Source organism: Podarcis gaigeae (genome assembly GCF_964106915.1).
Source record: "Podarcis gaigeae genome assembly, chromosome: 12".
Lineage (NCBI taxonomy): Eukaryota > Metazoa > Chordata > Lepidosauria > Squamata > Lacertidae > Podarcis > Podarcis gaigeae.
Window position 1 is genome coordinate 34,821,423 of NC_139688.1, and position 27,169 is coordinate 34,848,591.

At 40.9% G+C, this 27,169-nt stretch overlaps 1 long non-coding RNA gene across 1 annotated transcript in view; it reads right to left on the reverse strand.

The window, feature by feature from the left end:
* The window catches only part of LOC310828270, a 63,223-nt gene extending 39,219 nt beyond the window's left edge, over positions 1 to 24,004 (reverse strand). Inside the window, exons 1-3 of the long non-coding RNA XR_014556805.1 lie at positions 23,944 to 24,004; positions 18,977 to 19,073; positions 6,055 to 6,201 (exon numbers count right to left, since the gene is read on the reverse strand). This is a non-coding gene — a long non-coding RNA (uncharacterized lncRNA). The remainder of the gene's footprint in view (positions 1 to 6,054; positions 6,202 to 18,976; positions 19,074 to 23,943) is intronic.
* Between the last annotated feature and the right edge of the window lie 3,165 nt (positions 24,005 to 27,169).

A 27,169-nucleotide genomic window follows, 5' to 3' on the forward strand; every position in this document is an offset into this window, starting at 1 on the left:
CAGAAAGAGGGGGAAGGACGTTGAGTTCTGAAATATTAAAATGATGGTAAAATTATTGAAATGTATAAAATTGAAAATAATAATAATAATAATAATAGACACAACAGGTCTTGCTGTGGATAATTTCCCAATGTGCCCTATAACGTTAACTTCCCTAAGCGGGGTTGAAATGCTAAGTCCCATTAAGACAATTCAACTACCTGGATGTGTTGAGTAGTAACCTATAGTCAAATAAATCTCTTTGCCCACACTTGATTGAATGAAAATTTAAATATCACCATCTGGCTTTCCAGAGTTTTTCAGCTTGGATTAGCAGTTCTATTTGCTGCCAAGTAGATGAAGAGAATTTTCCTACAACAAATTAACAGTTAGATTCTGTTGAGGTCATATTCAGAATTTATAATGGACAAGCTCTCTTCATATGTGAGTTGCTTTGCCTGGGCTTCCTCAGAGAATACTTCACAAATGCCTCCACTTCTTTTTGGGGAAAATCAAACTTGCCCCTCCCAGCTCTCTTCACCAATCCCCCTCATTATTCTTTTGTGGAAGGCTTTAGCATCTTTTAGGCTCAGGGCTTTTTTCCAACTGGAACTTACAAAAACTGCTCTCGCACCCCTCAGGTAGGTGCCATTGCCATTATAAGAGAACAAGTTCATGGTGAGTTCCATCATCTTTTTTTCTAGGGAGGGAAAAAAGCCCCGCTTACACTCCTAGATTCTTCAGAGCATGCCCAGAAGTTTTAATTGCCACTGGAGAGAATGAAAAATGCTCAGGCCTTTTAGCAGAAACGGAACTGGGATCCACATTTTCCCAGGCTCCCTGATGTAAATAGGCAAGGAGACTTTCTAGAAAGTTCCAGGCCTTGAAAGTCACTTCTACCACATCTAAAACGTTCAACTCCAGTCTTCTCGGCCATTGGTTCCCCAGGTTACTACAGGAAGGGGTATCACTGCAAGCTAGGCCCAATTTTCTGCAAGGTCTGAGCTTGGCTCAGTTCATAATGACTCATGGCTCTCTGCACTTAAAAAGGTAAAGGTATTCCTGCCCGTACGGGCCAGTCGTGTCCTACTCTAGGGTTGTGCACTCATCTCACTCTAGAGGCCGGGAGCCAGCGCTGTCTGGAGACACTTCCGGGTCACGTGGCCAGCGTGACGAAGCTGCTCTGGCAAGTCAGCACCAGCGCAGCACACGGAAATGCAGTTTACCTTCCCGCCATAAAGCGGTACCTATTTATCTACTTCCACTTAGGGGTGCTTTCTAACTGCTAGGTGGACAGGAGCTGGGACCGAAAGACGGGAGCTCACCCGCCGCGGGGATTCGAACCGCCGACCATGCGATCGGCAAGCCCTAAGAGCTGAGGTTTTACCCACAGCGCCACCCGCGTCCCATTCTCTGCACTTAGGAAGCTCTAAATAAAATCTTGCATTTTGGCACCATTATTTTTTGTATATTAGCTTTACTGAATTGTACAATGTGTACTGAATTACAATGTGGAAGAGAATGAAAAATGAACCCAAAAGCCTTTAAATAAAATAGCAAAAATAAAACAGTGCTCTAGGGGGGAAAACGTGCTTGAAATTCTTGTTGGAGTTGGATATTTCCAGTCTTCAAGTGCAAATGGTCATAGATGCACTAAAGTATGTTAGGTACAATGCAGTGAATCTGAAGCAAATATGTATGTAGCTGATATCTTACTTGATATTTTTTAATTAAATGTAAAGTGAAGGATGGAAAGAAAAATTAATTCACATTTGACTAAACCCCTAACACAAATGTAAAAATGCAAAATACCAGATATTTTGCATGCGGACCTATTATTGAATGCTAACATTTCCGATGAAACACAAAGCTTTTTCTTTGGATATGGCGAGAGTTAAAATGCTTTCTACTAGATGGCTAAAAACATGCCACCTACAATTCACGATGGGTTTTTTTTAATGTCTTTGGGTAAAACTGATAGCTGGAGGTCAAATTACAGACAGCACTGGGAATCTACCTCATACAGAGGTACAGAGTGTTTTTGTGCTGCAGTCCATAAGGAATCCTCCTGGTTAACCGTGGAACCATAAGTAATTGTCTTAATTTGTGAACTACACATTATGCATATCGTCAGCTGTTGTAAATGCGTAACCAACAACAAACCATTATGTATCTTTCATCTAATTATACATGCTTATTATCCACCTGCACAAGTGTACCCAGCTAGTATCTGTAACAGTTGTGGTTTGTAACATCAAAACAGCTTTAGGATTGTAAAGTTGCTTTAGAGTTCATAGTCTGCCCAACTTGTGGAATAATTTTGGTTCCGTGCAGCACACAAAATAGTCGCAGCTATTCATTTTCGTATTATATTAGCTTGCATGCATATTTTGCTGCAACGTCCCTTTTCTCTAATCGTGAATTGGCCACAGATGTAACTACTGAAATGCGAAGTACAGTTTAAGGAGGGTTAAGAGCAAGGGTTAGCAACCTTTTTCAGCCGTGGGCCAGTCCACCATATCTCAGACCATGTGGTGGGCTGGACTATATTTTGGAGAGAGAGAAAAGAACGAATTCCTGTGTCCTACAAATAACCCAGAGATGCATTTTAAATAAAAGCACACATTCTGCTCATGTAAAAACACCAGGCAGGCCCCACAAATAACCCACAGATGCATTTTAAATAAAAGGACACATTCTACTCATGTAAAAACACGCTGATTCCCGGACCATCCGTGGGCTAGATTTAGAAGGCGATTGAGCCGGATCCAACCCCTGGGCCTTAGGTTGCCTACCCCTGGTTAAAAGCAACATTAAATTTGGAGTGAATGGGCTTCAGCCCAAAAGAAATGCAATTCATACAGAGTGCACCAGCAAGAAAGACATATTCATCACATAATGCTACTTGCCACTGCAAATATCCTTCGGGATAGTGAGTGACAACAGGCCATAACTGTAGATGGTTCCACATTGAATGGCTTTTTGCTATGCCCTTCATCTCTTCCCACACTTACACATTATCCCCCCATTTCTGAGCTATGTACAAACCATTCAATCACACACACTGCTATGTTCCAAAACAACACACAAGTCACTCCAGCTGTACCATAAAGTGCAAGTTCTGCTTGTGGCACCAGAGCCACATGGAAAATCGCTCTCTATCTTGATTGAATGATTCTTAGATAAACACACACATAAATGACACTGTTTTTCTATTAAGGTGTTGGGCAGGCAAGTGGGGCAGGGGAAGATCTAGGAGATCTTTCATTACTTACCTAATGGATTTCCTGCATAGCCCAAAGTCCAGTTAATATTGAAATTCTCACAGTTTAGCCAATGAAACCTATAGCTGTAATAACTAATCTTAAGGTCTGCACTAAGAAAACATGTCGAGATATACCAGCTGCTGCATCAGTTCAGTTTCAGAAAATGATGCTATATCAGAATCGCAGTGTTTTCCTCTGAGAGGTACTGTCCACAATATTATGATTTAAATGGCATTGTACCTAGCAGAACAGCTTCAATGTTAGGCAATTAATTCATTGTACTTAGTTGGAGTAAAATATTAACTGAATGAGTGGCTTTTTCTTAAATCATATACTGCATGTATTCAAATGCAGTTTACAACATTTTTAATTACCATTATATACTGTTTAAATACCATATACCAACTTGCACGAAACATACATTAAAACTTTATGACCACAGGACTGTATTTTACTCGAAACCTGTTAAGCTTTTCACATTCTCTCTTTTCCTGGGGGAAAAGGTGAGGTTACGCTATGGAAGACAACACATGTTATGATGAACATAATCCTATTATCATAATGGAAATAATACTATTACAAAGGAATAAACAACAAATGGTGCATGAAGCCCTTGGAAAATTCAAATTCATTTGGGACTCCCTAAGGGAATAACACCAGTCTCAGAGCTGAATTTGATAGTTTCTTAGGAAGTCAAAAGCATATTGAAATAAGCAGCATGTTCTACAGAAATATCTGCAAATTAAGTCACTACAGAATAACCTTGGTGTTACAGCTGACAGAAAAAATGTGCAAATGATTATTTGGATGGGGAATATGGAATTACGGGGGGCTGTTTCTACACAAAAATTAAATGAGATGCTCTCTGTGGTCGTAAAGATATTATGAAATGTTTTAAATCTTTTTAGACATAAAAAAAATCATCAGATCAAATAAAACATACAAATAGATATGACTAGTCTATTATAGTAAGTAATCTAAAGTAGGTAAATGCTCTTGGTTCAGTGATTACTAAACTTATACTGTGTTTTGTTTAGTTTTTAGTCAACATAGGCTTCATATGTCTTGTAAATGCATATCTTGGGAAATTCCAAACAGGAACAGGAAAGCAAGAAAGGATACATGATAAGAATGGTTAAAGAAAACCATTTACCTTTCTAGTATTCTAGCATGCTCTGTAAATTATTGTTTCTTCCTTAGTCATTTTTTCCTTTCATCTAATATCACCTTCAGCCCCACTGTTAACAACCATGCCCAGTGGGATTTTTGAATGTTTTTCTTTGAGCAGCACATCCCTATGCCTTATCACAATCTATTTCTGAAATCCCCTTCTCCACTTTTCAAAAGCAGCTCGGCACAGGGCACTGCTGCTTAAGAAAATAATGCTCAAAGCTCCATTAGGCACATAATATATGCTTTATGGTCCCATCCTAAGTATATATGTAGCATTTTCCTTACATTTTCATCTATGTATCTCAGCAATCTTTATGATATCTGCATAAGGTAGCCCTGTATTGCCACTGGGATGAGAAACTACAAAAGAGGAGCTTTCCAAAGAACAACCTATAGTTCATGACTGGCTTGAAATTTTAACTTCTGGTTTTCAGTTCAGAGTTTTGTGTACAACCACTATTCTGTACTAGCTTCACAATCACAGGTGTCTCATTCGGATGTAACTGAGGCTGAGCCTTGAAGGAAACTCGGGCTCGTTCCTTCCTTCCCACGCACACTTAAGATAATTAGTTACTTTCTAATTTTCAGTAAACCCTGGTTTGCAATCCTAGTTTGTAGAGGAAGCACAAGCCATGGTTTGCTGGTTTAGAAGTAATGGTAACCTGTGGTTTGCCGAAAAACAGGAAGTTACTATTATTCTGGGGATATGAGGAACACTCTCCCATCAGATGTCAAGGAAATAAACAACTATCTGACTTTTAGAAGACATCTGAAGGCAGCCATGTTTAGGGAAGTTTTTAATGTTTGATGTTTTATTGTGTTTTTAATATTCTGTTGGGAGCCGCCCAGAGTGGCTAGGGAAACTCAGCCAGATGGCAAGAGATAGATATAGATATAGATGATATAGATATAGAATTATTATTATTATTATTATTATTATTATTATTATTATTATTATTAGAGCTGGGGAAGAAAGAGATGGAGTACAGAAGTCCAAAACTCCTTCCATGATTATTCTTGTAGAGAAAAGTCACAATTTGGCATTATATGTGAAATGTCACACTATGTATTTTCACCTATGGCTGCTGTAATCACTGATGTGTGTAAGCATATTTCAAAAAGCCACTGAATAAGAGGCTGCAAAATTAAGCCAATCTGGAGTTCAATTCTAAATGAAAGCATAAGAATCCATGCTTACAAAGGTGTATATCAGAATTAGTCCCCAAACCTAAACATATTACATGAAAAGAGGTTCCAGTGATTTAAATTTGCTCGATAGTATATTAAAACTGGGTGCCAGTCAAAGGAAATGTTACCATTCCAGCAAACTATTTTGTGGATTGAGATGTTATGCCTTTCTATAAACAGCTGAACACCTTCTCCGACTGCAAGTTAGGATTTTTAAATGGTTCAGTTGCTGCAGCTGGATCAACTCTGATGCTCTTAGAAAATATTCCATTCCCCTTCACAGGAAAAATGAAAGAAGAAACCATATAGAAAGAACGTGTTGCCTGTTTTCTGCCCCCAGGCTAAGTCTATGCCTTCAGTTCGACTCTTGTGTTATTTAATTGGACTTTATAACTATTCTGTTACTTTCCAAACTATAGAAGTGAAAATCAAGTAAAGTGTTACTTACCATTCTCCATCGGTTCTACTTGCTTCCATAGTACAAGGGCTCCATGATGCTATTTCTCTGCATATGTAGAATACCTTTGGTGAAATACCTTTTTATTACGGGTCACGGTCTTTTAAGATTAAATTCTCTCAAAGCAGAATGTGTCACCTGCAGGGGAAAAAACAACTAAGTGGGGATTGTTGTTTGCGTATTTGTTGGTGTGCATTTTATGCAGAGAGCAGGTAATATTACCTTTTCACTTGCTAGCAAGTATAGACTACCTTTTCAAAAAACAAAAAAACCTTTCATTACAATCTTCAATAGATGACTCATTTTGTTTGTTTTTAAACAAAACAAGCACAGCCACAGCTACTTTTACTTAGCATCCTCATTTCCAAACAATATTGATCCTTTTTTTCTGTTTTGTGGTTATGTTCTTGTGGCTGGAATAGATGCCAATATGCATCATAGCTGATGCTGCTTTTATGCAAAACCGAGTGTTTGCACTTCCAATTTCCTGTAAGATCTCCAAGGTCAGAGAATAGCAGGGTTGTCTTTAAAATATCTGTTGCAACAAGTGGCGTTAGATTGCAACACAGTGCCCCAGGCTATGCACATCTGAAACGGGGAAAACAGACTTTACACTTGGCCTTCCCGATGTCTTGAACTGTGAGCACAAATTCACATGATTGTTGGTAAAGGGTGACAAGCAAGCTGGAAATTTTAATACCTTACCCCAGCCCATATTGTAAAACAGGTTTGGGATTTCTAGTGCTCTATGAATATTCTAAAACACATCAAGGATTTTACGCTCTTTACGTATTTCTCAAATCTCCTTTTTATGGATCTGTTGAAAGGTAAAGGTGTAAAGGACCCCTGGATGGATAAGTCCAGTTAAATTTGACTATGGGGTGCGGCACTCATCTCACTTTTCAGGCCGAGGGAGCCGGTGTTTGTCCACAGACAGCTTCCAGGTCATGTGGCTAGCATGACTAAAATGCTTCTGGTGCAATAGGACACTGTGATGAGTGCCAGAGTGCATGGAAATGCCATTTACCTTCCCGCTGCAGCAGTACCTATTTATCTACTTGCACTGGTGTGCTTTCGACACACCACTTAAGGAACATGAGTGGCACTGTGGTCTAAACTACTGAGGCTCTTGGGCTTGCTGATCGTAAGGTCAGCGGTTCAAATCCATGTGACGGTGATGAGCTCCCATTGCTCTGTACCCAGCTCTTGCCAACCTGTTGATATTCTGACCATGGCTAGAAGAGAAGTTTTAATTAGTGAATCCATCACTAATTAAGATAGTTTGGCAAGTTACTTGCTGTCAGCTTAACCTACTTTACTAGTCTGTGTGACGTTTAAATCCTGCTGGAATCTGGTTGGAGGAAAGGACAGCAAGCACATGCTTCCTATCTGGGGTGGGAACACTTGCTACACTTCAGGTGTCACTGGACCACATTGCCAATCAGCTCTGATCGTTGGCCATGCTGGTTGGGGCTGATGAAGTCCAACAATATTTGGCAGGCCTCAGGTTCCTGACACCTAATTTAAATTGTGTTTGACTTTACACCACCCATCATCTTGACATCTTTCCGCAGGGCCTGTAAGACGGAGCTGTTCTGCCAGGCCTTTGGTCAGGGCCCAGTCTGACCCCTCTCCTCCTACAAGACCCTATATATAAGAGGCCTCTCTAACTCCTCTCACTGGCTCATATAAATAGCTGAGCCTGGTGAATATCTAAGTTTCCCAACCCCTGTAGTCATAATTTGCCGGTTGCCTTCTGAACTTATTTGATTTTAATCCGATGTTAAGCTGTATTTCAGTTGATTGCTGGATTTTATGTTTTAATGTATTTATATTTTGATGTTAGCCACCCTGAGCCCGGTTATGGCTGGGGAGGGCAGGATATAAATAAAATTATCATCATCATCATCATCATCATATGAGCCAACTCCTAGGAGGCCAAGGTCCCTTCAGCCCTGCCAATAACATATTTAAGGGGGCTGCCCCCACAAAGTTAATAGGCACTGCCATTCAGATGGTGTGCCTGTGCTGAATCTTCTGATTGATTATGTAGGTTCGGGCTTACCTGGGCCCTCCTAATATTTTATTCAAGTTGGCACCCCTGCCATCCATATAAGGAAGGCTATTATTAACCACGTTTTAGCAATGGACAGTTGCACAATACAGGCAGATAAGCTATTTTGGATTGAGATTCAAGGCAGATAAATGTATACTTTTCACTGTTGGTGTTTTACATTTTATTTTAGTTTTTTAAAAAACTTAGTATGGCTCTACATGGAGTGCTACAGCTTTAAGCAGCTGCTCTTTGATATGTCCTGTGATAATGCCTGCAATTAGCAAACCATTAAGCAGGTTTTAAAATATTCTTTAGAGTTTTGCCCCAGTCTGATCTCTTTCTCTCCAAGGCTACATCAAGCACTAAGGCTTTGGGCCACCATATTGTGTCTCACTTGTAATAAGCAGCATTTCTGGTTATCAGACACCTTGGATTCACGGCTCTGTGGCCTTCAGTCACCCACAAAAGGTATTTATTGCCTCATATACGCCTCCACTATGAACACTAGCTTCTAATTAATACCACTTAAATCTACAAGTATTGCCACAAAGAGACACTTAGGAGCATGCTTGATGCTCAGTATTACTCACAACTGGAAACATGCTTGAAAACCTTCCAGCTGTCTGACACAGAAATTTGAGAGGACACTCAGTAAAGGACCAATTTTACTAAATCATCGGCTAATGTGCTGTATTATATACAGGCAGCACTGGACAGACGGTAGCCTATCTACTAGCAGAATAGTGCTGGGGGTTGCAGTGGAAAATGATTCCCACCCCACCCCAAAGTCATTTGTGTTCCAGAAGGGCTTAATCCCTGAACACAAAGACATAGTTTGTAGTTGTGTGTAGAGACACATGTTCCAAGCAAGTGGGATAACAAGTGCATACACTGATTAGTATGATAAGAGGATAGTATATTTTTCAACCTTTTTTTTTTACAATGTCAGAATTAGGCCTTTTCTGGAAAATTAGTACATGGTGTAACAAGCGTGTATTTATTGCTTAGGTTCCAGACAACTTCTCTTGATTAAAGGCTTCTGTTTGGGGGCAGGGAGGGAGCAGGGTCTACAGTTAAAACTGCTAAAACTGCGCAAAGCATTGTTGAACACCCTGCACGTTGGCTGATATTGATGTCAAGTGACTGGCAAGTTGATGGGAGAACCGGTCAAAGTTGGCCTGCCGGGGTAGCAGAGATAAAAGGTATGGCCTTGGAGCAAAAAGGTTTCCCACCCCAGAGATAGAAGCTAACAAGGAAGGCCTTCTGCTTAAGACTCTGGAAAGCAACGGCGAATCAGATTAGAAAATACTGGTGAACAAATAGTCTGATCTGGTATAGGGCAGCTTCTGAGCAAATAAGTAAAAATTCAATTAGCTTCATAAATTAGCTGAATTTAAGATCCACAGTTACTTTAAATGAGGAAATATTGTTGGTTTCTGCTTCCTTCACTGAGCAGCGAAGTGCTTGTCACAAGACAATGTTTACATTCCACAGTCAAATGCTATTGGGTTTTCTCACGGGAAGGGAGACTGGATGTGACGTACACTGGTTTCCTGTTTTTTTCACTGTTCTTTGCAGTTCAGTGTGTGATTCTCTCCGTGCTTTAGAGGAGAGAGGATGCCTTTCTCTGCTCCGGCAGAGGGAAAATGTTTTTCTGTAAATTACCAGCTTTGAAGTGTAAATAAAGTAATATAGAGCATGTTGGCACGTACTTTTCATCATTCCGCTGTGCACTGGACACTGCTTATCTCCAACATTTGGTTCCGGGCCCAGAAAAACGCAGTGTTTTGAGAATGGACTCCAGAAGTCGGGCTCCTGGCAAAGGAACAAAGGAGCAAAGAATTGGAGTGCCGGCAAAGGATCGGAATGCAGAGGGCCGGATCGGACGATATCTCTGCGCGTCAAGATGATTTGATGAGGTATGTGCTACAGCTCCGGGCAGCCTGCCAGCTTCTAATTAATGGCTTTATAGCTGGACTTTGAACTTTTATAGCCGGTTTTTGCCGTGGCACAGGCAAAAGGCTAGGAGGATAAATTTTTCCTATGCTGGGGGAAATCGAAAGTAAAGCAGCTGCAGCAGTGTCGCAGCATGAATTTAAGACGGCAGAGAGAACTTTCACTTTTGAACTTGCCTTTGGAATGCGGTTTGAAGCAGCTGCAGATAAGCAAAGCAGTTAAGCAGAAAGGCACAGATTCACAAAGCAGAGGCTGTTTTTGAATTTGCTTTTGGATTGAAGCAGCTGTACACAGACACAGCTTGTATGAAGCAGCCTGATTTAAAGCAGCAGAGATGACGCAGAAGGCTAATGCCAAAGTCATGATGGCTAGCTGCAGAAGGCTGGATGAGGCAAGTGGGGAATTTGATGCCAATCAGCCAAATGCTCAACTCAGAGTAGCCTGTGATACTGCCATGATTCAGAATGAAGCAGACCGCCAGGGTGATAGCTGCATGGGCAAGGGGGAGACTTCACAGACGTCATCCCATAGTGCAGTGGAACCACCAGATGGCGCCAAAGCTTTGAAGGCAGTGAAATGCTACTCGTGTGGACGTCTAGGCCATATGAAGAGGGAATGCAGAAATCCCAGGGCCAAGACAGAGCAGCGCAGCGAAAGCTCATCGCGTGGAAAAGGCCGAGGCAAAGGCAAAGGTCCGGTGTCCAGGACAACGCAGCACAAGGCAATGGTCTCACGCTTCACTCCAAAGGTTGCAGAGGTCCAGAAGACATCTAGATCTTTCTTCGTTGTTGATTCAGCGGCGACCCACCACATGTGCAACGATAAGCGACTGTTCGTGTCTTTTACACCGCAGGAAGGTGCGATTCACCAGGCGGATGACCACACAATCCCCAGTAAAGGCTACGGAACTGTTGTTCTTCACAGTTTGGACTTATCGATACAGGATGTGCTTTATGTGCCAGATGCCAAGCATAATCTGCTCAGCGTTGGACAGCTGAATGAGCGGAAAATTGACGTTTCCTTTAAGAACAAAAGGTGCATCATCACAAAGAAAAATGATTATGTATTGCATGCTGAATATGTTGATCGTTTGTATGTTTTGTATTTTGATGATGTTGTGCAGGATGACACTTGTTGCATTGCAGGTTCTAACAAAAGTTTGCATGCAGAATGTATTCACGATTTTCATCGAAAATTTGGTCATTTGCATTTTGAGGCAGTATCTAAAATGCCTGCCTTGGTTGAAGGTATGACTATTAAACCCTGCAGGTACCACATGAAGTGCAAGGCATGCGCAGCAAACAAGGTGAAAATGGCTGCGAAAGGTAAGGTGTCTAGTAGGCAAGCTACAGAACCATACCAGGTTGTTCATGCTGATTTGGTTGGACCACTAGCGCCCTCTTTGGGTGGAAACAGGTACTTCATGGTTCTCATTGATGCATTTTCCAGGTATATTTATGTGTACAATCTCAAGCAGAAATCAGAGGCTTTTCCAAGGTTCAAGGAATTCTGTGCTTGGTTGGAAAATGTGCATGGAAAGAAGGTAAAGACTCTTTTCACTGATCGCGGGGGAGAATTCACTTCTCAGCAGTTTGAAGCTTTTCTGACTGAGAAAGGAATTCAACACGATTTGTCTAGTCCTCGCTCGCCATGGCAGAATGGACTTGCGGAACGAGCAAATCAGACATTGCTTCAAGGGTTAAAAACCTTGCTGCATGATGCCAATCTTCCAGAGAGTTATTGGGCCGAAGCTCTCTCATGTTTCACTTACAGTTATAATCGCAGGTTATCTTCAGCGATTGGTTGTACCCCCTATGAGAAGATGTTTGGCAAGAAGCCATACATCAAACACATGAAAATTTTTGGTTCTGACATGTGGGTTCACTCACCACAAAACTCCAAGTTAGACAAGCGTGGATTGCATGGTATCTTTCTAGGTTATCAGAAAGGGTCTTACAGAATAATGATGACTGACTCTAAGGCAATTAAGCTCACAAGAAGTGTTGAGTACAATGCCAAGTGGGGGGAGAATGTGGGAATTTTCCAATGTTATCCTGATGACAGTGATGAAACTGAGGATAGTCAAAAGCAACCGCAACAACCCACACCCACTGATGAAGGTTCTGAGTCTGAGTCTGAAACTGAATCGGGTGATTCAGAGGATTTCAAGAGTGCGAAAGCCTCTATGCGACCCTCTGAAAGCTCTGATCAAGAATTAGAGGAACCATTGTTCACAATAGGTCACTTTTCTCCTAAGCAGGAAGAGGAGAGTATTGAAGACTTAAGGCTAATTCGTAGGTCACAGAGAGCGACAAAAGGCAGACCTCCAAAGAGATTTGCTGATGAGTTTGCTAAGATAGCAGTAACAGCTGTTAAAAGCACCAAGAAGGTGTTTGAACCTTCAAGTTTCCAAGAAATCCAGGATTTGGATTCAAAGGAAGCTGAGCCATGGTTAAATGCCATGAAGGCTGAGCTTGATTCCTTGGAAAGGAACAAAACATGGGACCTTGTTCCAGTAGTTCCAGGAATGAAACTGCTTGGAAGCAAATGGGTCTTCAAAGCGAAGACTGATCAAAATGGCAAGATAGTCAGACACAAAGCCAGATTGGTAGCCAGAGGTTTTGCACAGGTACCAGGTGAAGACTATCACGAGACCTACTCACCCACCGTGAGGTATGAGAGCATTAGGCTTATGCTCAAGCTAGCTGCAGAAGAGAATCTACACATTAGTCACCATGATGTGAATACAGCTTTTCTGTACGGATCTCTAGATGAATCACTTTATATGCTTCCACCTGATGGCGTACAGGTAAAACAGGGATTTGTTTGTGCTCTGAAGAAGTCCCTTTATGGTCTCAAACAAAGTGCACGGTGTTGGCACACAAAACTCACTGAAGTATTGTTTTCTCTAGGTTTTAAGCAAGGGAAAGCTGATCCATGTGTATTTGTCAAAGAGGAGGGGCAAAAGAAACTGTATTGTTTGTTTTATGTTGATGATCTTTTATTCTTTTGGAAGGATGTCACAATGTACAATAATGCCCTAGCTCAATTGAAAGAGCACTTTGACATGAAAGATCTTGGTGAGGTAAACAACTACCTATCTCTGGAAATAGAGAGAGATCAAGATGGTAACATTCTAATACACCAGTCACGTAAAATTGCTGATGTGTTAAGCAAACTAAACCTGATGGATGCTAACCCTGTAGACACACCGATGGCAACAGGTTATCAGGTAGATGACACTGGAGAAGCATTTTCTGATACTACACTGTACAGAAGTGTGCTAGGCAAGCTAAACTTCATTGCCAGATGTTCAAGACCTGACATTGCTGTTAGCTGTAATTTGCTAAGCAGACAAGTCAACAATCCTACTGTTAAGGATTGGAAAGCTCTGAAACGCATAGCGCGGTATTTGAAAGGCACTATGCATTACAGACTGAGATTTAACAATCAGAAGTCTGGTGGTCTTGAGATATTTGCAGATGCAAGTTTTGGAAGTGACACTACAGACAGGAAAAGTACGTCTGGAGTTTGCTATAAGTACAATCAGGGTCTATTTGATTGGTCATGCAAGAAGCAAACAACAGTTAGCTTAAGTACTTGTGAAGCTGAACTGAATGCACTGTCTTATTCACTTAAGGATTGTGAATGGTTGTTACAATTGTGCAAAGACATGAAAATTCCTGTCAAATGTCCAATCCAGGTTTACCAGGACAACAAAGCATGTTTGGCTTTGCTGAATTCTGAAGGTTGTAAGCAAAGCACGAAGCACTTGCAATTGAAGTTGCAACATGCTAGGGAACGTATTCAGAAGGGACTCGTAACGGTGTCCTATATGCCAGGTAATGAAATTCCTGCTGATGTATTGTCCAAGATTGTATCAAGGGATCAACACTGTACCTATGTGCAGAAGTTGGGTTTGTACTGATATTGTACGAACACGCTGCCCAGTGATGTTCACAGAAAGGGGGAGGATGTTGGTTTCTGCTTCCTTCACTGAGCAGCGAAGTGCTTGTCACAAGACAATGTTTACATTCCACAGTCAAATGCTATTGGGTTTTCTCACGGGAAGGGAGACTGGATGTGACGTACACTGGTTTCCTGTTTTTTTCACTGTTCTTTGCAGTTCAGTGTGTGATTCTCTCCGTGCTTTAGAGGAGAGAGGATGCCTTTCTCTGCTCCGGCAGAGGGAAAATGTTTTTCTGTAAATTACCAGCTTTGAAGTGTAAATAAAGTAATATAGAGCATGTTGGCACGTACTTTTCATCATTCCGCTGTGCACTGGACACTGCTTATCTCCAACATATATATCCAACCCCCTACAATTTAGCTTGTTCTTCCCACCTGCACGCCATATTTTGCTTTCCAAAAAATCATACTTCTAACAAAATACCATTCCTATGTAATAATAAAGTTTAAGATATGCTATCGTGTCTCAGGATACTAAGAGTTAATCTGGTGTAATTTTCTTAATAAAACTCAGAGCTATATATTATTTTTGTAATCTATGTCACACGGTTTGACACCATGTAATTTTTGAGGTATTTTATAATTTGCAAGGCAAACAACAACAATGCCTACTGTCTTCTTAAAACTCTTTTGCTGCCAAAGAAACAGCCATTTGCTTTGTCACGATTACCACAGTAAATCTTAGAGTGAATGTATTTAATGATGGCTACAAAGCTTCCCTTTATTTTGCCATGGAAAAGAAAGCTTCAGAACCACACTGACCAATTCTGCTCTCTATCTCAAGGAAATGAAAGATCACTCACTGGAGCCTACTTACCCAAATTTACCTGCTTAGAGAAATAAGGGCTAATAAAAGACCAGGAGTTTGAAGGAAACTTCTCTTGTGAACTAGCAGATTAAATTGACTTTGGACCATTCTTTGAAATAATTATGGACTGAAGTATGTTGGCATATACATAATACAGGATTCATTTTAGCCTTTAAATTGAGCATACCAAGGAGAGTGGATGCATTGAGACCTTGTGTACAACCCACTAAGAACTGTTCCACTGCACATGCACCCCTTAAAAACATATGGAATTTGAACAAGAGCACATGTGCACATCTTGCTATAATTCAATGTGCCTGCACAGTTACTGTAAGGCCTCTGGTTTGTGACCCTCAACCCTCTTCCCCCATGGACAAACGAAGAATTGTTTCTTTCCCAAACCTGCTCAAATGCCCAATTCTGATGCGGTGACTTGCTTATTACACCAACACCCATGACAAATACCTCAAAAGTTAAGTCACCTGGTTGCAGGTTACGCTTTCAAACCCCATTATGCTCCAAATCACATATCAGATCTAACAATTCATTTCATTCATCATGTTTGAGTTTTCACCGTGCAGATATAGGAAATCAATTAAACCTATCCTTCCCTTTGAATATTCATCTCTTTTACATTTACAGCAACCAGTCTATCTTTGTGGGAACTCTTCAGAGAAGGTTTTTGTTTGCTGATCCAGCCCTGGTGCAGAGGGATTTAGGGTTGTGGGTCTGGCTGACCACATTGTCCTTGTCCACGCTGATGCAATCACTCCCTTACACACATTCTGCAGAGAACAAAACCAATATATGTCTAGCACACAGAGAGAAGTCAATTTCTAGTTTATTTCATAACCTCACAAACATCACCGAAATCAGTCAGCAACCCGTGGTCTGAGGGACACATGCCCCTCAGCCTAATTTCATGTGTATTTTGGCCTAGTTTCATGCACATGGGGGTTGCCTGGAGGGAGAGGTGTAGTGATGCTGAAACCTAAGCTTCATATAAAGAATTAAAATCTCTAAAATGGGCAGCCCTTCTCTCCTGTTTTTCTTCAAGACCTGTGCATCTTGAGGTCTACTCACAACCAATCGGCTGCCTGAATTCTAGAACCGAAGCTGTGATTTCCCCTCGCCTTTAGCTCAAAACTGAAACCATGACTCCAGAGAGGATATAAAATGCATAGTACCATGCAACTCGTTTATTGTGCTCACCTGTTGATGAAAGCACTTTTAAAGGTTAAAGCAAATTGTTTTATATTGTTACACACACACACTCCTTACGGTAATTCTGCACCATATCATATATTCTAAAATTGATTTGGCATTACCATAAAAGAATAATGTCCAATATATTAATTAGGTATCTCAGTCTCATCATTATTACCACTATAAAATGTTAAAAGAGTGTATTTCATGAGCAGAGCACAATTTTTTCCTTTGTAGGGGAAATTAGGTAGTATATCAATTAATACTAAATTGCAGTATCACTCGGAATACTTACGACATTCAGATGAATACCAAATGAATTCATTATGATAAGTGCTAACACAATGAATACCAAATGAATTAATAGTAGTCAAACCATTACCAAGCATTGCAGTGATATTTGCCTGATTCAATATTAGGGATAGATTTGAACACATCATTAAATAGTATGGGTCAGATTCTGCTTCTGCTGAAGGAAGCAGGATCACTTCAAGGGAACCAGGATTGTTCTGTGCTGTGATTTAGAATAACATTGATGTAGGGAAAAGGAAAATATACAATGGATGCCTTCATACCATAAAAAGTCCTTTACTCACTGAAGTGTGCTATGTGTCTTCTCTTTGTTAATATATGTGCTGCTTTGTGAGAGAATAACTTAACTTTTTGATAAGGAATTGTCTTCCTCAGTGATTGACCTGGAGCATCACACTATCATGAGGGCAAACACTGAGGCCCCAGTTTGAAAGAAATGGTGTGAATATAACAATTTCCATTCATTGTTTGTGCTTCAGACCATAGTAAAGATAAACTAGGCTGCACCCGTAATATTTATGTGTTCCGATGCAATGCATTTCAACAATTTATATCTATTAGAGATTTAGTAAGACATGAAGGCATAAGTGGATTTAATCAGACATGTAATTATTTTTACGCCTGCAATACAAAAATATGCATAAATGAATTTATGGTTATTTGGCAATCAGGAGGAATAGTGTTTATAAATGTTGAAACAGCTGCTAGCAAATCTATGTGCAAAAGCAAGGAAAACAGCTTTTAGCATCTACTAGGCAGGTGAGCAATAAAGGGCTTAGTGAGGCTTGTTTAGTATCTTATGGATGTTTGGGTAAATTTGGGGCCATTTCACGCAAGTCTGCTAAATGTTAGTGGTTGTGTTCATATCTGTTTTGACAGTGCAAGCCTGTCCTCAGTTAGCTGACTGGACAATGATAGGATTGTCATTGTAAGGGGAGAAAATGAAGATGGGTGTGCTGGGGAAGTAAGGAAATAGCCAGGTTAGTTGGTTACCAAGCCTTCAGCAGGGCTAGATCGCATTTCATAGAATCATAGAATTGCAGTTGGAAGGGACCGCAAGGGTAATCTAGTCCAACCCCCTGCAATGCAGCTAAAGCAGGGGTCAGCAACCTTTTTCAGCCGTGGGCTGGTCCACCGTCCCTCAGACCATGTGGTGGGCCGGACTATATTTTGGGGGGAAAATGAACGAATTCCTATGCCCCACAAATAACCCAGAGATGCATTTTAAATAAAAGGACACATTCTACTCATGTAAAAACATGCTGATTCCTGGACTGTCCGTGGGCCGATTGAGGAGGCAATTGAGCCTCATCCGGCCCACGGGCCTTAGGTTGCCTACCCCTGAGCTAAAGCATCCATCGCAGTTGGTCATCTAACCTCTGCTTCCTTTGTCAGAAGAACACCAGCAAAATAGATGTTATGATTAATACACACCCATTGGAGTCAATAAAGAGTCCAAGATGAATGCTCCACCCACTCCAACCTTGTATGCATCCCAGTTAACGGTGTCTAATCCATGACTCAGCTCCAAGACGACATAAGCCTCAGCAAGGAAAGATAATTAGATGATCAAAGAGAGCAGCATAGGGCTACATCACTCTGTCACCATGTCTTCTGACCAAAGTTGGGGAACTTGCAGCACATGGGCCAAATGAGGTTGGCCCCCCAGGCCTCTGCCTGGCCCATGGAACTCTCCCTAGGCAATGCCCATCACTGATCCTGGGGGGGAGGGCAATGACAAGCAAATTCAAGCAGAAATGAGGCATGGCTCTGACTCTCTGCTTTCCCAGCCTACTGTCTTGCTTTCAGCTTCTTCCTTCCTGCTCACATGACTCAACTTTCAACTCTGGTCTTTGTCTTTCTAACTACCAGCAAGCAGTTTTTTTTGTCTGGCACAGAACCACTTCCATTGTTTCATTAATGGCTCATAGGCTACCACCACACCAGGAAGTTAGCCTGAATGTTCCAGGAATTTTAATCCTTGTTTTAGATTTTAACACTTGCTCAATCCAGCATACTGCCTACTCCCCGCTGCCCCCAAACTCATAACAATATAATAAATGAACAAAATTAAATCAAGCAAGTTTACATCCTTGCTTAACAACCTGGGTCACAGATACGGAATTCCTTCAAAATCCAATGGAATAAGATGTAACAAATGGTGAAGTAAAGAATTTTAATTAGCGGAAGCTACTGACATTCCAAATTTTTATTTAAATCCAATTAAAAGTGGCACTTCCTAATGCCCTGGTAATGTCAAAAGTGGCCAGATCTACAATGAACAAATTAACATTATTTACTGTCACAGATTCATGAACAAATGCAATCAGTGACCCACCCCATGGTTGAATGGGCAGCTCTGACTCCAGCCTGCTCCTCAGCAAAAACCAAAAAGATAACCAGGATCTGCTCAGCTCTCAGGTTTGAGAAATAGTTGGAGCATAAATTAGGCACAATGTTGGTTAAGTTTATAGGTCTATAATTTGAAATAAATGTCTTATCCCACTTCTTAAGAGATTGGAACTCCATTGCTCATATTCCAGCCAGTGGGGATAGCTGTCATTGAAATGATTACATTGAAAGACTTGCTAATAACTTTGACCTACCACTCTTAAGTTGTATGTGTGTGTTTTCAAACTTGCTAGGAATGCCATTTCTTCTGAGGGCTTTGAAAAATACACTGTGAGTTCCTCTACTTCCTTGCTGTAGAAGGCCAACAGAATAAGGACGATAAACTGTCAACAATGCCCTGTGTTTCAGGGTCTTGAAATACTTTATTAAACACAGAAAAGATACTGTTCCTATGCATTATCATCAAACTAAACACTTGTTAAGTTTATGGTGTTTCCCTAAAAAAAATAGAAGGGGGTGGGATCCATATCAGAACTGTGGAAGTGGTTAACCCTTTGACTCCTGCCATGTTCCCAATGAAAATTAAGTCAGCCTCCTGAAGCTGCTATTAAAAAGCCCCAACTAAACGTTATGTGATCTTTCCTCATAGGGAATCTTGCCTGCTGCTTGCAGGAGCTGTGTCTGTAACATCCAATATGAGCTTGCTAAATGTATGTTAGGATACTTTCCATTTCATTTGAATTATAGTGCAATCCGAACTTCCAAATATGTCAACTGGGAGAGGTTAGGCTATGTGGAATATCTCTCCACTGCACTTCCCCCTATCTGTTTACACCAGGTGATAGAGAGCCCTGGTCGTGTTAGCTACACCCACAGTGGCACAAGGTTGGGGAATTGTTGTGTTGCGGGTGAGGCATAAACAAAATTGCACTGCACCCTAATTTCCATCATTCACTGGGTCCACCCACAGAACTTGATGTAACTTACATCACCAAAAATACAGCTATAAGTCAACCCGCCCCTTAGGAGTCAATGGAAGGGCAGAACACTGACCCCCAACTCCAGCCACAGACCCTCTGGACAGTGGCGTAGCGTGGGGGGGTGCAGGGGGGCCAGCTGCACCGGCCGCAACATCTGGGGGTTAGGGGGCGCAAATCCACGGGTTAGGGGGCGCAAATTACTTGCCTTGCCCCGGGTGCTGACAACCCACGCTACGCCACTGCCTCTGGACACAAGCGGTTAAGGTGATACACCAGCATATCTGCCTTGTTAGGATTGCTCTGCCCTCTGTTATTTTATATATCTTTTGCATAACTTTAACAAGAATCATTAATGGAAAAACAATGGCATTCTGTTAATGTCAAATGCAACACTGACTTCATTTTTTCATCGAACCAGTTGACATTATCGTGTTTGCTAAACGCTACTGTGCAAGAAATAATCCCACGTGATTACTTTGTTAAAAGCAGTTGCACCCACATCGCTACCACTGTCCTCGTATCATTCTAATTGGTGGCAAAATTTCCTCTGAGATAACAGGTTAGGAGTATTTATACTTCAGCATTTGCTGAACAAGTATCCTAACATTTAGTTTTGCTCCTTTTTTTAAAAAAAGCTATTTTCCCACTTTGATCTGCCACAACTAATATGATTGAAAAGATGATATTAGTAATGAAGGGAAGAGACAATGGCTTTCTCTGTTGCAATTATTATGGTATTTTTGTCACTAATGTAGTAGCTCCAGAATAGTCAACATATTATCAAGCAATGTATGCAAGTAAGTTACTTAGTATCATTTGTGTCACATTAAAACGTCCGAAGATAAACATTCAGATATATGTTAATACAGCACAGAATAAATAAGGGCATTTTTTGAACACGGTTTCATTAAGTGTCCATCAGCTGAATGCTGATAATTTCAAAGCAAGCAAATATCTGGCTGAAAAATAATGATGTGTATTTTACAGACATAACTGTCTCTGGTATCTGGTGGTTTTGTTTTTTTTTCTTCAAATGATGGGGTTCTCTTTCATTCATGTATTAGATGTTATTGCAAAGATCAGTAATGTTTCCAATAAATTATAGATTGACCAGTCTGCATGCTTCTGTTTGTTGTTGAATCTTGCTCTTCTACAACCTCAGCCTGTCAGAGCTGCATACGGCCCTCTAAGACAGCTGCTGAATCTTTTAAAACCGCAGACTGCCCTCTGTTGCTCAAAAAGAGGCTGCATCCTATGCAGTTTCATTGCGTTCTCAACAAGAAATGTGAGTTTCATAATTCAGTGGCCGCAAAATGCCAACATTGCAAAAACCGAACGCATTAGTTTAAAATATTAAATGAATGTTACGCTGATGCTGTGAAAACACAGCGAAATAAGCATGCAAACATGAAGTTACAAGAATGCACATAAATACTGATAGAATTAGCTAGCTGATTTCTTTCTCCCCTTCTGTTTCAATAGCAAAATATGTTGGCCAGGCTACAAAACCGCGCACGCCCCACCCCATCAAACACAAATGGTTCTGTAAGCCCAAGTGGCTTTTAGGCTTGTTTTTCTCAAATGGCGTCCCGCCATGCTACACGGCAAACTGCTTTGAAAGTGAGAGGAGGATCAGAAGCAGGTTGTAATATGGTAAAGGTATCAGCTGTTTAAAGAAGTTAAAAATATATATCTACAGAACTGGCTCCCTGTGTGGGCCTCATCAGCTCCTTCAATCCCCGCCATTAATCTGAGGAGGGCAGGCTTATATTGGAGGGAGGACACCAATAGTTAACAGAATTTGGGGAAAAATGCAAAGTGTGGTATACTTGGCAGGAAAGGAAACTCAAGAGCTAGGTAACTCAGCAGAAAAACAAAACCGTCTAGTAGATTATTATTGCCCAGCCCTGATTAGGCTTCAAAGAGCAAAACAGCTGAACATAGCATTAATGTTCAGCTCACTCACTGTGGAGATGCTGGTGGCACTTTCAAGCTTATCTTCTTCAGTGCCTTAATAAAACAGTACAGTGCACATGTTTGTACAACAATACACTTAAGGCTGATTTCACTCCCCCTCCCTTCACCTTATTTGCTTCTAGTTGATTAATAATTAGGAGAGGAAAACATTTGCAAAGCTTGAATGTGCTGCATCATATGGCAACAGCAACTTGACTTGTTTTCGTTTGTTTGCATGACAGGCTTTTTATTGACTTTAGCCAAAATAAAGAAAAGTGCATAAGAGATATATGTAGAGGTCCAGCATCATGACATAAGCTCCTAACAAAATATCCTTCCCTTGGACTTTAAAAAAAATGCTTTTATAAGAATTGTCTTTATTATAGGTAACATACCCATTCACACTACACAGTAAAAGGGAAAAAAAACATATTGGGAACAAGCAGGCATTAATGGATTTCATTTTTTTTAAAAAACTTTTTTGTAGCTGAAATGTATTTAGCTTACATCAAGGACAAAATAATAGACACTATGCATGCTCCCAGTTCATATGTTTTGACTTAAATAGCATGGCAAACATTTACTGAAGAAGCTGGGAATGTTTATTCATTCAGAAATACAATCCGAAAAATAAAAGCACCCATGCTACAAATATTTCAAGTTGCCATTTTGATGCTGGCAAGGGCGAACAATGGAATTGCATAGTTGTAGCTATAATTTTTCAAATGCAAATGTTGACATGAAAACAGTAAGAAGGAATTTAAAGATGAAGAGAGAGAAAAGGAAAACTCAGTTATTGAAGGTTCATACACTCTCGCCTGCTTAGCATTTTTCTGCAAATCAGATTTTCTTCCTAATGTTATGATTAAAACATGTATTCATGAAACTGATGTTTTAGTATATTGAGAATATGGTAATGCCAAATCTTCTAATGTGCATTCATCATACCATTTTGCATATGATCACATTTTTTGTCAAGGCCGTAGATTAAAGCTTTCTTATCTCTGAATTTTAAAAATATCATGCATGATTCCTTATTTAAAAACAAAAAGCAAACACACAATAGAGAACAAGAAAGCCCAACATATGTTTAAGGTTAACAAATGACACTAGTATTTATTTTCACTACATCTATTTGCAACATGTTATTTAAAATTTTATTTTTGCTATAAATGTTTAGAAGAAAGTATCATATTGTTGATATTTTACATACATAAACTATATTTATCTGGACCTCTTTCACCTACACTCTCTTGTAAAATTCATGGCATGGCTTATATTCAACAGTGCCATATATTAACCCACCTATATTTCACATGATGGGAAAATCCAATGTGTACCACGCAAAGGTCTTCGGAAAAGAGACAGGTTACAAATGTGATCTGATGGTGATAACAATTTTATTTTACAAGTAACTCACTACTGATGGCTTTTTAAGTTTCAGAAGGGTAGCCATTTTGGACTATTGCAACTAAAGGAACAAATGGCACAGTCCTATTTATGTCTACTCTAAAGTAAGTGTCACTGAATTCAGTGGGGCTTACTCTCAGGTAAGTGTCTCTAGATTGCAGCCAGAGTCTTGTGGCACTTTCAAGAATGACAGTTTATATTTATGCCATAACTAAGGGGACACAAAATTGTTTTTTAGAAGGCTTGCTCAGTGGTGGTGGTTCTGAGCTCTATTTTCTAAAATCCTTTTAAAGTATGTTGGCCACAAACACTGCATTAGCTATAAAGTTGTATTTTGGTTCTAGTCTCTATGGTCATTCTTGAATGTGACCTCCCCCCCCCCCCGATCTTTTATGAGGCACATTACCTGTGATCATATCTGAATCTTCTCCAGCCTCGAAGGCCACCACATTCCCCCACCTGTCTGGTCCAGAAAGCATGCAGCACAGACAATACAAGGAGCCAATGAACTTTGATCCACAAATCTAAATCCACCTCGCTGCACAGTTCTCAATTCTTTTTTTAAAAAATATGTAATTTAAAGCTGCATACTGCCCCTCACTTATACATACAATACAAGAAAGGGCAAGGATTATTTTTCTAGGCTTCTATCCTATAGCCACTTACCTTGGCATAAGTCCCGTTGAACTCAATGACACTGATTTCAGTTGTGGGTACAAATGCAGAGGATTGTATATGTAGTGTTACTGTAGAAATATGGCCAAAAAGAAACTAGCCAGTTCTGATGGTTAGAGTACTGGATCAGAAATGGGTTAGACCCATATTCAAATCCCCATTCAGACACAAAGTTCCCTAGCTAACCATGGGGCGCTCACTTTATCTCAGACGTTGCCTACCTCACAGGGTTGCTGTTGGAATATTCTCACAAGCTTCCTGTGAAGATAAAAGGTTTGGATTGGTTCCAAAGTGCTTGTGCCAAAGACCGGGACAAAAAGAGGATAAATAGCTAAGGGGTAAGTCCTTGATAAACTCACTTAACCATATATTCAGGACTGATTGAATTTACTGCTGGTTAATTTCTTAACTTAAATACAATTTAGATATATTTTCTTGAACTCTTGTTTGGTGAGTAACTCCTGCTCTGCTCTCCCTGCAGATTTCTTTAACTGCAGCATATTCCCATGACAACACCTTATCCGTGTAATTTTGACATCCCTTTATTTTAATTCTAGCAGACACTGACCACAAGAGGGCACAAAAGGGTTTTTGTTGTGATTTGTGTGAATTCGTAGCTAAGTTTTCCAGGCCTGGATCTATGTAGTTTTAAAACATTGATTTTAAAACATACTTTTGATTTTAAAAGGATTGAGGTATCATTACAGAATAAGCAGTACCACACTAAATAAATCACCAAGCATCATGGCTAGGTGGTCCCATTGATTTCAATGGCATCCAAGTTCTGATAACTTCTTCTCAATCCAGCCCATCACCTGTACATTTTTTTTAAAAACGTGCTCTCTATTCTAGGCCAACAGAGATTGCTAATGTGATGCACATGTGTGCTTAGAGGCCTTCCCTGCCACACACACTTGGAAAAAGCATTCTGTTGTAGCCAATAGAAGTGTGGGGGGTAGGTGGGGGTGCAGGAACCACCAAGTGGGTTGTGAGTAGGGTTGCCATACATCCGGGATTTCCGGAATACTGCAGTTGGCAGTAGTGCCCAGGTGGAAATCATGAAAAAATGTCTGGGAAAATCCAGACATATGGCAGTGCCATTTTTCCATAAAAATAGCTTTAAAATGGCATTTTGCAATGCAGAACTTTAAAACCCTAGTTGTGAAGGAACAATGCTTGCAATGGATTTAGGAGGCATATTTGGAAGCCAAACGACAAGCCTGAAATGTGTCTCTGTGAGGAAAAGCAGTTTCTGTAACCAGGAAGTCTGTTTTTCTTTAAACTGCAATAATTAATGCTAGGGAAAGGTTTTTAAGGGAGTTTGCCAGGGAGTTTACTTATACTATAAAGAATATTCATTTTATTTATTTTAAGATTTCCCATGGTCACCATGCTAACATTGGATGAGACATCTGAACTTCATCATGAACTTTCATTTCAACTCATATTTCGTATTTTTCATGTGAAACTGGATGCTTTTAATATCGGTATCTCTTGATGGTTTTTATTTGAGCAGGCTTGAAATTATTATTGTTATTTATTAAATTTGTATACTGCTCTTCATCAGGAGATCACAGGGCAGTTCACAACATAAAAAAAAACAAAATGAGAGCATAAATTATGTAATAAAACAAACAAACCAATACACCACTCTCACGAATACATTATAAGGCCATAGAATTTTAATCAGCCAAAGGCCGGGTTATAGAGAAACATTTTTGCCTGCCACCTAAAGATAAGCAGTGAAGGTGCTAGACGAGCATTCCACAAATGGGAAGCCACCACAGAAAAGGCCCATTTTGGCTTTGCTGCCCTCTAGACCTCTCCTGGAGGGGGCCCATGAAGAAGGGCCTCAGATGATGATCACAGGGTCCAGGTTGGTTCATACAGGGAGAGGCAGTCTTTGTGGTCCCAATACATTTAAGGCTTTATAGGTCAAAACCAGCACTTTGAATTGGTCTTGGAAACTGATTGGCAGGCAGTGCAGTCGGGGTACGATCGGTGTAATATGTTCCAACTGTCTTGCTCCCGTGAGTGACCTGGCCATGGAATTTTGCAACGACTGAAGTTTCTAAACCATCTTCAGAGGCAGCCCTACGTATAACACATTGCAGTAATCTAACCTAGAGGTTACGAGAGCACAGTCAACAGAAGTGAGGGGTGCAGCTGGGCCGCCAGCCAAAGCTGATGGAAGGCATTCTGTGCTGCTGAGGCCACAGCAAAGGATCCAGAAGTTCCCACAAGCTACACACCTGCTGCCTGCCCTTGCTCCCCCCCCCCTCCCAAGCAGCTCCCCACAAAGGGGCACTCCTCTGGTCAGCCCAGATCATGATATATCCCTCATTCCCAGATGGATTCTCAATCAGTCATTCAGTGGGGCAGGCTTTCCTCTGCCAGCCAAAGGTGCAAAAAGGCTGGCTTCCTCAAGAGGAGGAGGAATTCCAGCAACTGTGGAGGGTGAACAGCTCACTTCCCCCTCCGATGATCTCTGGCTGCTGCTGCTACCTCAGAGAGCAAAATGTCAGTTCTCAGCAGAAGCTGCCAACTCTCAAATTCCAAATAATGCCACATGTTAACTATCAAAAAACCATTGCATGTCAATTATCAAATACTGTTAAATATCAGATATCAAACACTGAATTAAAATATAATTGGATGTCAAACACAAAGCATTTGACGTTTTCCCCACAACTTACATCCATGTCAGAAAAAGTGTCATCAGCTTAATTGTTGTCTTTCTGATTTGTCAGTCATATTGATTTATATGCCACTAGCCAAGTTGCAAAGCCTAAACAAATTAAAAATTTATATAGTATGGGTGCCACGTGCTAAAAACTAAATAGTGGATTTCTCTGAAAAAGAAAAAAAAGCAACATTTTCATTTTGTTCCAGCTTTCTAAAGTAAGTGTATTAACTGTTTTTAATATTGTTCTAGTCAGCATAACTGGCAGGGCCTGGAGGAGTGTGTGGCAGAGGCCACAGGGCCAGAGTCTGATACAGGGGAAGGGGGCAGCAATTTAAGGGGTTTTGCGCCTCCTGCGAGGCAGGAGCCAGGGCTACAAGGACAGGATAAGCCAGGGGTGTAGGGACAGAGGGTGCCTGAAGCAGGGTGGTAGAATCCCCTCTTCCCCCTTCCCAGCTGTTCCCCAGGGCCAGCAGGGGCTTGAAGAGGCAGGTATAGTGGCAACTTCCGTGTAGGAGAAGTCACAGGTTGCTTGTGCAAGCTTCATCGGGTGAGGGTACTTAAGTTCAGGTGGGGGCATGGTCGCACTGTTGCTCCAACAAAATGGGTCCGCTTTTCGGGGGGGGCTGCGTTGCAGGCAGCGACCCGGGACCTACCAGTGACCCGGCTGTGGGCGGAGGGATGCTGCCCACGTCATTAGGACTCCAAGCCATCATGTCACGCCCCCTGGCTGACCAGTCGAG